General features: G+C 41.7%; 1 protein-coding gene across 3 annotated transcripts in view; it reads right to left on the minus strand.

Moving 5' to 3' along the window:
* b3gat1a (beta-1,3-glucuronyltransferase 1 (glucuronosyltransferase P) a) overlaps positions 1-12,938 on the minus strand; it is a 65,337-nt gene extending 52,399 nt beyond the window's left edge. Inside the window, exon 1 of one of the 3 annotated variants that reach the window (XM_028962596.1) lies at positions 12,461-12,938. The gene's annotated coding sequence lies outside the window, so the exon portion shown is untranslated. The remainder of the gene's footprint in view (positions 1-12,460) is intronic. The other 2 variants (XM_028962595.1, XM_028962597.1) reach the window with 2 other exon arrangements.
* Between the last annotated feature and the right edge of the window lie 1,340 nt (positions 12,939-14,278).

Consider the following 14,278-nt stretch of genomic DNA (forward strand, 5'->3'; position numbering starts at 1 on the left):
ACTCTGTGCAGGATGGGTGAATAGGGGTAAGGGGACTGTGGTTGAAATAGTTCCCCTGAGAGTTCACCCTCAGTTGAGAGCCAGAGGATGAAGCATCGGGGAGAAATATCACCTACACAGGATGTCAGCGCAACGAAAATGACAATTTTGTTCATTCAAAATAAATAAATAAACAGTTTAAATGCTTCACACATTGTTTTGTTGAACTGACTTAAATGTGCAAAGTTATGGGGAGCGATTTTTCTGTAGGGGGTGGGAGCTTGCCAGAATGCTCTGGGGCGATACTACATAATTTAAAAATCGGGGAAAGCAGGGGTTGTTCTGATGGTGAAGTTGTTCGTTTACTCATTTCAGGAGTATAATGGGACAGTTTATTTTTATTTGATTGTTTTAAGTCACATACTGCACTTTGCTCTGCAACCCATTATTTTCTATTGCTTCTACTGTGTAAGAATAGTTTCACGGTTTTCCGCTCTTGTGGTTGAATTTTGACTGCTGCGTGCCATGATGCATTTTGGCACGACCAATAGAATCAAAGCATGGAAGCGGGCTAGCATGAGTATTCGGTCTAGCCCTTCAAAACGCAGACACAAAGCAGGAATGGAGGAAAAGTTGATCTTATTAGTCTCTGAGTGCCCAAAGATCATAAACACGACATTATCGTTTAGAAGTTTAGAAACTTAATTTGGGATTAATTGCTGCTAGCATCTGCTATTATAAATAAAATATTAACAGAGCTGATATAGCAGGGTTGTGACAGGTCATTAATGCTAATGGATGTATACTCATGCTGGATTGTGCAGTTAAATTGTGTTAAATTAATTTTTAAGGTAATACTATATCAATTTGCGAGAACTCAATACATTGTGTTTGATGGACTGTCACTACTGTTATAAGAACTTATAATAACATTTAAGAACCAACTAAATTAGTTTAGTTTAGTTTTTTACAGTGTATATGTACTTTGCCAAATTTCTCAGCAAATGTCATTCAGTCAGCAGAATTGAGAACATGCTCTCCTGTAATTGAGAACCTGTGCTCTTCTTGTCTTATTGATCTCTGATTGGGATGTACCGTGCTGTGTATCACAATGACAATCACTTTCTCTTTCAAGTACCCTCTGCCCTGCCACATTGTTAAAAATCCTGATTTGACCAAATGGGCATCATTTCAGCTTCCCTTATTAAACAAATACCACAGCCCTGGAAGGTTTATGTGGTTAATAGCAAGCACTGGTGCAATGTTTATATCTGGACAGGACGGCCCAGAGTGGCAATGTCCATTATAGTGAGAAAAGTCCTTGAAAAAAGTGCCACTTTGTTCTCAGCAAGACTGGCCAGACACATTAAATAGACAGGAGTTGCTGATGTAGTTGAAAAGGGGGTGAAACTGAAATAACTAACTTAACAACAGTTCTGTTGTTAAGTTCGTTCTTTCAGTTTCACCCCCTTTTACATTTAATGTCTCTGGCCAGTAGGTTCCCCTCGATTATCTTTCTAACCCAATTTCAATCTTTCTCTAACTGATTTACACCACACCACAAAGGGCCATGGAGTGTAATACTATCAGTGTGTGCATTAAGCAGTATTTCCAACTCTCAACCGCATCCTGGCATCACTTCAAGTTATCATTTGTCCGTAATCTAGAGTGAAGGGTGGTTTGACCTGGCAAGAAAACATGAACTGAGGCATATACAGAGCCATCAACAATAGTTCATAGAACTCCAGCACTTTCACCTCCAATCACTCCGGACTCTTTTGCACAAAATCACTTTGCACAAAATCACTTTGCACAAAATCACTCTGCGCTTTTTACCTTACTGCTTTTTTATTATTATTATTATTATGGCTCTTTTTCTCTTTTCTTTAAACATTGTCTGTTACTCATTTGCACACCTTCACCCTACCAGTTACACATATTTTATGTTAAAGACATAAAAGTGTAATATTTGGTTATGTTTGCAATATTTGCATATTGGTTAATTGTTTACTTGCAACATTTGCAATACTGTGGTCTGTAGTAGTTGCAAAAAGCATTTCACTGCACATCATACCATGTATGACTGTGTATGTGACAAATAAAATTTGAAATTGATATACTGAAGTGCCCCATGCCACATGGATTTGGGCACTTTTCAGACAAAACATTTAGAAAGTGTACTATTACTCTACTATCAATTAGTCCAAATCTGTAGCGTGTATATTATTGTAAATTTCACTTTCAACAAGAGTGAAATCTCTGAATCTCTGTCTAGGGCTGTGCGATATTACATAAAATTAATTTTGCAATAGAAATTGAATGTATATATTGTGGTCTATAATTTCATCTGTACTTACATCAACAGTTACATTTAAATGTAACTGTTTTTGAAAGGTTTACATGTGGCCATAGCAAATGCACTGCAGCAGGAAGTTGTATAATTATTTTTTTACAGATACATCAAAATATAGCATAACCGTATATGAGATAAAACAATATCTGGGCAATTCTACTAAAAGTGGACTTTGTGCCACACCCCTAAGACGAGTGAAATACCAGGTATTTCAGCGCGCAGTGACTTGTGCTTGTTTCATTTGATTTATTGGGTTTGCAGACCTTTAAACTCTGCATTTAAGGATTACCTGTCATTTAGTCATTATATTTAAGGCCTTAATTTTGAAAAGTCGAATTTAAGACGTTAAACCCTGCCGTGTGCTCTGTGCTCTCACCCATATTCTAACTAATGGCTAATGGCTCGTGCTGCAAGTAGGCGGTGTTTTGTGTAGGTGATGTAGCTTTCTCCGGGATGCTGGTTTGAGCATTATTGCTGCAGCAAGGCCAACAGATGCCATTATAAGAAGCTGAGTGACTAGATGGCTGTGGGGCCTGAATAAGATGTGCTTTTTGGAGACTGGCAGCCTCTCACCCCTGAAGCAAAGCATGAAGTTAGTGGTAGTGCACTTTAACGTGAGAGTCAATGCTCGTATGGCACTTACAGCTGTCATTTTAGGTTTGCTTTCTTCTTCCAGAGTAAAGCCATGTTTATTGAAGGTAAGATGATGGACCACAGTAGACTGCAATAACACTGGTTGCTTTGCTACTTAACCATAATTTGTTATGCACTTGTAATACAAGTCTACCAGAGCTGGTTCTATTTCATTTAAATGTGACAGCATGAGGTAAAGGCACATCAACAAAATAACTTGTGAATTGTTTTTGCATCAATTACTTTCTTTCTCTTTATGCTGCTGCATAAAAATTAGTTTTTTAAGAATAGGTTTTTTTGGCATAATGCTATTCTGACTGCTTTCATGAAACCTACTGCTGTCTTTGCATTTTATGTTGAACTTTAAGCATGATTTCTGATCTAAATGCAGGCACAGGCCTAATACATCTGTATTTCTGATGCCCTGCTAGACACCTGGCATGAATTATATTTGGTACTTTGTTGTGCCGATGCAGATGAATAAGTGAGTGATTCTGAGTGTTGCAAAGATGTAATACTATGGGTTTTAATCATTTAGTCTGCTAAACACTTACTATTAAATTGCATTTAAGTCTTTTTTTTTTTTTTTTTGTCCTAGAGGAAAATGGACTCTATCAGAGAATCGCCAACAAGCTGTTCCATGCCTCTACTTAAATAGCAATTTCCCAATTATTTCTCTTGATGTTCTGTCGCAACCACTCATTAAACTGGAGTAGCTATTCTGTTCCCCACAGTGATAGTTGGTGTTTCTTAAAGAGATTCTTGTTTCATGCACCACCAGCAACCACAGATAAAATGTGTCAGTGACAGCACCATAATAATGTGCTTTTGGGTTAATAACTATTATTCCCTGACCAACAGACAGAATTGGGCTTAGATCCATGCAACAGAGGTCAACATATCTTTACATTCATTTCTGTTTCACCTGCATGAATCGAAATGTAGAAAAGCCCCTGTTTGTACTTTATGTGAGTTCTGTGAATTATTGTAATTTCATACTCAGACATGGCTGTGCAATTGGAAACAATAACTCAGTAATTGTATTTATTGTATTTATTTCTCAGTGAAATGGATATGAGGGAGTTCCTTCTGCACTAATACTTGGGTCTAAGTACACTCCACCCCAATGTGAATACATTGAATGCAATTGGTTCCCCAAATTTAATGGAACTATCCTCTGAAAGGAGTGCTGTCTGGGCAGACTCCTGCTTGTCCAGTGCTATTCAGGAGCGTACAGTGCGCACACAGTGCAGCGTGAAATACCAGGCCGGGGTTGAAAACAGCCCGCTGTGGACTGCGAGACATTGGTTGCAGCATATTATACGCCAGCAGAGAGCTGCATGAAAGGCCGCCCCAAGGCATTCCTCCAAATCACAGAGATGGATTTTGGCCTCGCCGGCCCTGATGCCTGCCTGATGAGAATGGAACATAGACATCTGGCCCAGCCTGGCCTTTGCTGCTGCAAGCCTTCTGGCTCAATTAGCTGCAGAGAGTCCTTAGCTGATGAGATCGCTGATGCTTGCCATTTTACTGCCGATACAGAATGAGGGAGCTGTAGGCTGAATATGCAGTTTCTTCACGTGAGTTACACTGCCGTCAGCAGCCACGGAAATCATGAAAAAGAACCGCCTCTTGCCTTTTTTTTTTTTTCTTCATTTATTCACTAAAATGTCTAAGTGATATGGGGTCTCGAGTGTTCAGCAAACGGAACATATTTGTTATTATACAAATCATTTTATGACGGTTAATCTAATGGAAGATGGTGTAATGCATAAGAGTAGTTGTTGCAGAACAATTCTTTAAAGTTTTCTTTAAATAAGACCGGTACTATAAATGATTGTTGCTTTATTGGGGTTGCTCTATAGTGACCTTTTTTAAGGAATTACAAGTAGAGTATAAGAGTTGTAGGCCAGCTGTTATGAGCTTGGATAGTACCACATTAAAGTGCAATCATTCAGAGTATTACTCATGTTAACCTCGTGAATAGAAAATGTGCCCCCACCCCCGAATTTCCTGTCTTTGTTTGCCGAACTCCAATTAGAATAGAGCCTCTTCCACCAAGTGAAGGAGCCCAACAATTGGCTGAATGCCGTTTTTTTTCCCTGAAATAATTGATTAAAGCCTGCGGCTGGAGACTGCATATGCGCAGTGGCTGGCAGTATGTATTGGATTGTATTCTGTTGTATTTTCCATATTTCCCTTTTTAACTTGAAAATCAATGTCGAGAATTCGCTGCAGCTGCCACAATGCACTAAGCATGACCTTGTTTTTCCTAGCAATAGTTGGCAACACTGACTGGGGCAAATTGAAGCAGAATGGACTATACCAAATTAATTTAATCTTTTCACACACCCTGCAGCCATTGTGTGAGTGTGTTAGGCCAATAATTATTTCATGTTAATATACAGGATTTAAGTAATCATCAATAGCAAATGTAGCACCCTGGTTGAGTTCCGGAATCAATAGGTTATGAATAGGATGGTAGTAGCCTAGTGGGAAACACACTCACCTATGAACCAGAAGACCCGGGTTCGAATCCCGCTTACTACCATTGTGTCCCTGAGCAAGACACTTAACCCTAAGTTGGTCCAGGGAGACTGTCCCTGTAACTACTGATTGTAAGTCGCTCTGGATAAGGGCGTCTCATAAATGCTGTAAATGTAAATGAATATAAAAAAGGACATAAAAAAGTGTCATTACTGTGTCAATGGCATATGTGTCAGTTGGTAGCAGCCCTGACCATGAGTTAATTTTCTGAATAGATTGAGTGGAGCAGGTAGGGCTGGGGAGTGATACACACACACACACACACACACACAGGACAAAGTAGACAGCTACCTAAGAGAATTGGATTTACTGAAGGTGACTATTGTTTTGAAAGGTCACTCACTTGTTATCCTGTAGAATCCTTCAATGTTTGCTCTCCTTATCTTTTAAAGGATCCGTTTTTACATTTGGCCTCTAAAAGCCTCATTTCATGTACATCCAGAGGCTGCTGGGAAACATCTGAAATGTTTTTCATCTGCTGTGCTGGTGGTGACGTTACTGTATCCTACTTATTAATCTCAAATTAACTGGGGATCTGTAAATGGTGTGTTCAGGACTGTATGCAAAGTGTGCCTGTTGGACGGGTTACAGCTACATCTGTCATTACCATATCAGATCTGTGCTGAATTTTGTGCCTTGGTGCTAAATGCACTTCTCATCTACAAGCGCTGCAGATGACGCTACAGTTGAAATCCTCAATAAAGATAGGCCATTTTCTTCTGAGATAAAACTGTATACAAATGCATTTTTAATGAATATTTAATGTAATTCTTCAAGCTAAAATCAAAACATTTTCTAGTCACCAACCACTATCCATAATCATAGAGATGGACAGCTTTTGAGGATTCCCCTTAATTGGTTGTATAGCACTGAGGTGCTCAATCAATCATGTGTGGAAAAACCTGACTAGCATCAGTCTTTATCTTTGTTTTACTGTTAATCATGGGAATGTAATTGGGATAGGTACACGAGTAGAGTTATTCTTGGTAGAACAGCAACGTTGGAATAAGGACTTCTTGTTCTGTTAGTTTGGATAACAAATAAATTAGCAAATCAATTAACAGCATCTCATTACATATTCATTGCTACTCCAGAAACTCAAGTTTAAAAAAAGAATACAAATGTTGTTGGAATGATTCTTGCAGCATAGGATTGCCTTATTAAATGTAAGTATAGATTGCTGTGCATTTTTTTAAAGATTTGCTCTCAATAAATCTGCTACAGCAGATTCATTGCCACCAGCTATTGTCCCCCATCTGGTATGATCCTAAACAGACCTCTTTTTTGTCTTCATGCATTCTAGCTGCAATGTGTTGGTTTATGGGGATGGTCATGGTTTCTTTCTGCATGTGAATATTTGACCAGCTGTTTCTCCGTCCAACCCAACAACCCCTGATTAACAGCCTGCACCTCACCAGCCACTGGGGAGGACACGAGTTCAAAGGAAATAACAGCCTAATAAGATTATGTAAAAAAAAATCTATCACTGCCAAAGGCTATGAACGCAGTCAAAGTCTGAGCGAATGCTTTAGCATCGCTGACACACCTCTGGCAGGAAATGCTGTAATTCTGTATAAATCAGGGTGTGTTGGTTTTAGTCCATACAAGTACATGTTATAACAGGTTCTGATGATGCAAACATAATGTATAAGAATTTTAAAAATAATTGAGCACTGTACAGAGGACAATCTAACTTGGTTGGAGTGAAAAGTTTTTTTGCAGCTTTGGTTTGACATCCTGACTGCATCACTGTTGGTCTCTCTGCAGTCATAAGCCAAAACCTTGTGGGGATAACAGATGCTCCCCTAGGGGCTGAAATGACTTTGAGATGAGGGGATGTATGTGGAGGGGGCTGAGTCCCTCTCCCCACAATGGAACTTGGCCTGAAGCTACCGCCAAGCACGCAAGCAGGGTGCCCCGCAGTGTCGTTCTCCAGTAGGCAACAACTGCTCAGCCTGGGGCCTGGCAATGTGTTCCAGTGTTTTATTTTTTGTGGTTTTCTTTGCTTTGTTTTTATTTTACTCCTGTTAATTTTTTTTCCAGTCTGTCCATTCATTCGGCCCATTCTCTGTGTATAACGGATCCACCCCTGTCAGCGTGTCATGGTTACCCCTGGTAACCGTTGATGGCGGCTGATGGTGAATGCATAATGGCAGTAACTGCGTCGCCAGCGTCACTTTGGAGAAGAATGCTGCTGGTTAATATTCATGGCATGGACACTGTTAGGGCCAAGTGGGCCTCAATCCATCTCTCAGTGTTCTGTATATAAAGAGGAAGGGACAAAAAGGTGTAAAATCTGCACCAACGCAGTAACCGCATAACACCAGGGGCATACTGAAAGGCCATTTTTTCATCCCTGGACAATGGGCAGCGTTTCTCTTGTAGTTGGTGTGTTTGCAAGTTTGCTTTGAGTGAGATTACAGGGGGGATTTTAGGTGGCGCCCTCTTGCATTGCGGTAAATTCTACTGCTAGTGTAGATATACCCACAAGAAACGGAATAGCTTTGTCTTAAACATACTTTTATTTAAATAAACCAACTGCAAATTAAAAATACAAAAAATATTAACTTGATCTTGTTGAAAGTTATTTAGATGGAGGCCTCTCAAGGTTTGAAGACAGGTAAGAGTGACATTCCATTAAACCCCACCACCACCCTGACCCCACTCCACCCAGTCTTGTCCATTCTTGAGGTCAAAGGGGTCATGGGTCAGATGGGAGTGTTTCAATAATAATTGTATTATTAGTGTTGTTGTTGTTGTTGTTGTTAATTGCACAGACTTGTGGAAGAAAAGATTTGAGACATGGACCAGACATTTCAATAAAATAAATGTAGCTTATTTGGAGAGAGAGATGATTGTAATGTGAGAATTTGTAATATGACAAAGACTACTTATGAACAAGTGTTGTCAGTTAACAGGCTGTAAAACTTTCAAAAGATTTCGTTGCAAATAGGAGAATAACGGAAAATTCCAGGATGCCTTTTCATTGGTGAATGAAGCTTTGATTTGTTTTAAAACACTCTGTAAGAATTTTTGTGCAGTAAAAAAATAAAAATTAATCACTTCTAAGCATGAGAAATGCAACGTGTAGTGTGTGAGTGTGTCTCACACTAAATGTGTGGGACTTGAGAGCCCTGGTGTGAGAGTATAATGTAATGTGAAGCTTCTAGCTTTCACTGCTGACTGCACCTAAAGAAACACGAGTAGGGCTACCTTCAAATAGCAGCAAATAGCAATGCCAATGCTACTGCTAAATCTAAATGCTAAGGTTTGGCCTGACACGTGTACTTCCTCACACCAATATATCATTTCATAAACTTCTAGGGTGACACCACAAGGTCATTTGAAATGCAAGCCTTACACATCCTGAATGGCAAACCTCACAGTTATTTGCTGACTTGGCTGAATGGGCCAGTGCTTCGATATGTTCTTACTGAAGGAGAGGCAGTTTCATGAGAAGCAACTAAAGGTCTGGTTGGGTTCAGCAGAAAGGTTTTGCTAGTTGACAAGATCAGTGAAGAATAAATAGACGCTCCATTCAGTAATTAGTTCAATCGTGTGGTTGAAAAATATTGTTGGAGTTAGTGGTGGTATTTATACAAAAAAAATATTGTGTTAATGAACAGAAATGTGTCCATTCCTCCAACATCCCCAAATCTGTAGAGAAATTCCAGAATGACATGTGAAATATCCATAAGTAATGCAAATTCTACCAACCAGTCCTTGAAATAGTTATTAGATAATGCCAATTCAAAATAATTTGATTTGCATAATACAACACCTGTCCACAAAAAGTGTAATATTATACAACATTTGAATAAGTCCAGTTAGATTTTTTTTTTTTTTTGCCAAGATTTTGTAAAGATTGATACTCACTTGCCTATGAATCAGAAGACCACAAAGTCACAGGTACAAACCCCACTTACTATCACCGTGTCTCTGAGCAAGATACTTAACCCTGAGTGTCTCAAGGGGGACTGTCCCTGTAACTACTGATTGCAAGTCACTCTAGATAAGGGCTGAAAAAAACTGTAAATTTAAATGACTCTGTGGTGGCCAATCCATGTGTGAAAATGATGTCTTATTTTTACATTTACGTTTACAGCCTTTATCAGACGCCCTTATCCAGAGGTACTTAGGGTTAAGTGTCTTGCTCAGGGACACAATGGCAGTAAGTGGGGTTTGAACCTAGGTCGTCTGGTTCATAGGCAAGTGTGTTACCCACTAGGCTAATACCACCCAAAAATATGTGGATTCAGTCTTCATTGTGCAGAGAAGAACAATCCTGCACTCGACTGAGGTCGTAACTGCAGATGTGGGTTTATGGTTTCTGTACATGCTTTAAAGTGAAGTGATTGTCATTGTGATATACAGCAGCACAGCACACGGTGCACACAGTGAAATGTGTCCTCTGCATTTAACCCATCACCCTGAGTGAGCAGTGGGCAGCCATGACCGGCGCCCGGGGAGCAGTGTGTGGGGACGGTGCTTTGCTCAGTGGCACCTCAGTGGTACCTTGGCGGATCGGGATTCGAACCGGCAACCTTCTGATTACGGGGCCGCTTCCTTAACCGCTAGGCCACCACTGCCCAGTATATCCGGGTAGTCTGCTGACCTCATTCTTTGGGTACAGAATGTGACTGAACCTTGACCTGACCAACTGCAGCAACCTCAGATCATACCACTGCCCCCATAGGCTTATCAGACCACACAACCTTCTTCCATTGTTCCAGATTCCAATCTTCATTCTCGCAAATTGAAGCCTTTTTTCACTATTAGCCTCACTGAACAGGCTACACAATGGTTTAGTCCAAATCCCTTGAGTTCCCTTGCATCACTGTTGAACATAGACATGAGTTCAGATGTTGATGCTTTATGATTTCAGAATACATTGAAATGTATTTTTCAAAATGTATCATATTTTTTCTTCACAGATGATGTTTCCCCACTATCCTTCCAGTTACATTATGTGCAGCATTATGTTTTGCAGAACAAGTATACAAAACATCAGTATACAAGTGACAAAGTGCCATTGACCGAACTGCACTGTACATATTTACAGACAGATTGGAAAAGCATCACTAATCAGACAGCCACAGGTAAGACATTTTTATGTTAACCAACATTATGTTTTTTTTATATTAACCAACATTACATTTCTAACATATTCCAGACTCCCTTATTTTACAATCACTAGTTACAGTTTGTGTGACAGGTTAAAGTCGGTTAAAGGTTCTTAGCCAGGCACACAATTATAGGAAGTGGCGGTTAAACCTGCGAATTTGTGATAATCTGGTCCAAAATCATTGCTGTTTTATGCAGAAAAAGAGAGACTAAATAATATAATTTGTATATACAGTACAGGCCAAAATTTTGGACACCTTCTCATTCAATGTGTTTTCTTTATTTTCATGACCATTTGCATTGGTAGATTCTCACTGAAGGCATCAAAACTATGAATGAACACATGTGCAGTTATGTACTTTACAAAACGTGGAGACCTGGCCTCCACAGTCACCGGACCTGAACCCAATCCAGATGGTTTGGGGTGAGCTGGACCCCAACAAGTGCTAAACACCTCTGGGAACTCCTTCAAGACTGTTGGAAAACCATTTCAGGACGACCTCTTGAAGCTCATCGAGAGAATGCCAAGAGTGTGCAAAGCAGTAATCAGAGCAAAGAAACTAGAATATACAACATGTTTTCAGCTATTTAACCTTTTTTTTGTTAAATATTTAATATATAATAAATATATAATATAACTGCTGATGAGTTTCTAAGCTCTGTGTGACAGAACTCACAGGAAGGCTTGCTTGTTTGCTGAACTGAGATGCATCTCACAACCATCAGCTCTCCTCTCAGCCATAACGCATGGAGAACGCTGACACAGTCTGGCAGGCCACGACTCTCCAGACCCAGGACACTGTTCTGGACCATGACGTGACCTCAGTCCACAATCCTGCTGGATTTTCCAGTGACATCGTCGCAGCTGTGTTCACTTTTGCTCACCAACAGAGTGTTGTTTGTGCCCGGCAGCGTGAACTAGCCAGGCTCTTATGCAACGGTTTCTCCTCTGCCTGAGTAGCTGACTGAGCTGCTGGACGAAATGAGCGCGCGTAGGGAAAATGGGAGAGACCCGGCGCTATGTCCCCCATCTCTCAAATTAGCCAGCAGCAGTCCTCCGTGCATGTCCACGTCCATGCCATTGTCTTTAACAGTAGGGGCCTTATATGTGCAGAGGAGCCTGGGGGAGGGGAACTATGTATGTTAATCCTTTAACAGCTGAGCGTAGACAGCCAGGTGAAGATGAGGGTGAAATTGATGCTGCTTGAAACAGCGCTCATCCAAAATGGGGCTAACGTGTTATCATTAAAAGCAGCCGAGACCAAGGATTTCGGAAATGCCCCATTAAGACACAAAGCCAAGTCTAGGTAGAATGCAACACCCGCGACTTCGGAGTCATAGTTTTAAACTTCCCTCCACCGACAAGCGTGGACAGAAGGTACCTTCTGTCTGGATGCCGCGCAGCTTTTGTTAGAATCCAGGGAATGTGAGCTGTCGAGTTGGAGCTTCACTTCGTTGTAGATCCTGTGTGTATAGGGTAATTTACTGCAGATACATCATGTCAGCGGCACTTGTTAGTGTGCGTAGCTCATCAGCACGATCAAATATGGCACGCACCCAAGGGTTCCCAGAGAAGGAGCCCCCCGACCCTGCAAATATTAATCATTTTCTTCTATTACAGACCACCTTTGAATAACATTTTAGTTCTTTCTGCAATGCATTTGCATGTCTTAAGCACAACGGGCAGATGTTCATGAGGCACACACATCAGTGAGCACTCATCTCATCATTTCCATCACAACACTGTTCAAACTGCAGCATTAACCTTCTTCCAGCACACAAAAGGAGTGAGAGCATATAGAGGTCTGTAAGAAAATGTGTTACCTTATCATTAGAAGGCTGCTATTCCCAGCGCATGTTGCAGGAAGGGTTCAGCGTCATTCTGAAAAATCCAGTGCCCCCCCAGACTCCTGCTCTGCTGTGTCCTTTGTGGAGACGGAGGCTGCATTCAAATCATCCCTTTATTTTATCCTGCTGTGGCAGCTGACGACGCAAGAGCTTTGGACTGGAGGGGGAAAGAGGGGGGGAAGCCCGCTGGCATAGAAAAGCACACGCTGGAAGACAACGTGGCTATATTAATTTCTCGTTCCCGAGCTCTTTTCATCCATGTGCACCCACTCAGTCAGATGCATGCATGCTGAGCTGTAGGAGAGCAGGAGACAGCGATGTGTCTGCTGCCTGCTCCCCCTCCCCTCTCTCTCTCTCTCTCTCTCTCCCTCTCTCTCTCTCTCCTCGTCTGCTGTTAGTGGCAGTGGGCTGTCAGGACCAGCCGAGTGACATCTGTGAATGTGTTTACGTGCCTCTAAAGTAGCCTCTTAAGCTAAGCAGTGACCACCCCCCACCTCCTCCCTTCTTGGCGACATGGGCTTGCTAATGGCATGTACCATTACGACTCAGAGCAGGGTGTGCTTCTGTAACAGCGAGAGCAAGGGAAGAAGGGAAGAAGAGAAGAAGAGGCAGCAACGTGCTGGAGAGCTGAAGGGGAGAACGAATGAAATTTTCTGCATTTTTTTCCTTACGTGGTCCTATAATCACACTAGAGGAATTGTATGTAAAGACAGGGTTCCCTGGTAACAGAAAAGAAAAATAAATGTTTCTCTCCCATGCCCCCGATTCCTTGTCTGCCACAGCATAGGGAAAAACCATTTCGCTTCGATGCATTTTTGATGCAGCATTTCCATGGAACATTTTGGAAATACCGTCATTATTACATAATTTGCTGGAAATCCTGAGAAAACAGATGGACACTTTTGGTCCTAAGGTTTATACAGATTTATACTGCGCTTAGGGTGTGATTGTTTCAAACTTCAGATGCTGGGTAGTAGTAGCTTTCAGTAGTAGTAAGCTCCGTGGGGAGCAGCGGGGAAGGAGGCGAGGGGATGAGGCTGGGGTGGACCGGGGCAGAGGAGAACAGGAAGACGGCTGACTTAAGGGCAGTGGTGGCCTCACGGTTAAGGAAGCGGCCCCGTAAACAGAAGGTTGCCGGTTCGAATCCCGATCCACTGAGGTGCCACTGAGCAAAGCACCGACCCCACACACTGCTCCCCGGGCGCCTGTCATGGTGCCCACTGCTCACTCAGGGTGATGGGTTAAATGCAGAGGACAAATTTCACTGTGTGCACCGTGTGCTGTGCTGTTGTGTATCACATGTGACTTCACTTTATAGACTTGAGGACGGTCTGGGAGCGTGGGTTGGATTGGAGGGCGTCTTGGGTGGCACAGGTGGACACCGTTGCTTGGCTAGGTAGGGTAACATATACGTATTGTCGTAGCTAAAGTGGGGAGGTAAACTCAGGGTCGAGGACAGGCAAAGGTCGTGGTCAAAAGGCAGAATCAATCAGGCGTTTTGAAAGAATGCTGGTGTCTCTGGAAATTTAATTCAACAAAGAGCGGGCAGCATCACCCCGTCCATCTGACTTTTGTACTGGGCGCTGCTGGAGGTGGTACGTTGGCCGTGACAACAACGCAATAAAGAAAACAGGCATTTGAGTGTAAACAAAGAAAGGTATTGAGGTCTCAGCAAGGTCTGGGATGTATGGGAACAGCAGACCAATGTACACAATTTAGAGAAGTTAGCGAGATTGGAAAGGGTTATTAGGGTAGACAAGACCGAGATGACCACCCATGGCAATGGCAGGGTAG

This window comes from Denticeps clupeoides, chromosome 19 (assembly GCF_900700375.1).
Source record: "Denticeps clupeoides chromosome 19, fDenClu1.1, whole genome shotgun sequence".
In the NCBI taxonomy this organism is placed as follows: Eukaryota; Metazoa; Chordata; class Actinopteri; order Clupeiformes; family Denticipitidae; genus Denticeps; species Denticeps clupeoides.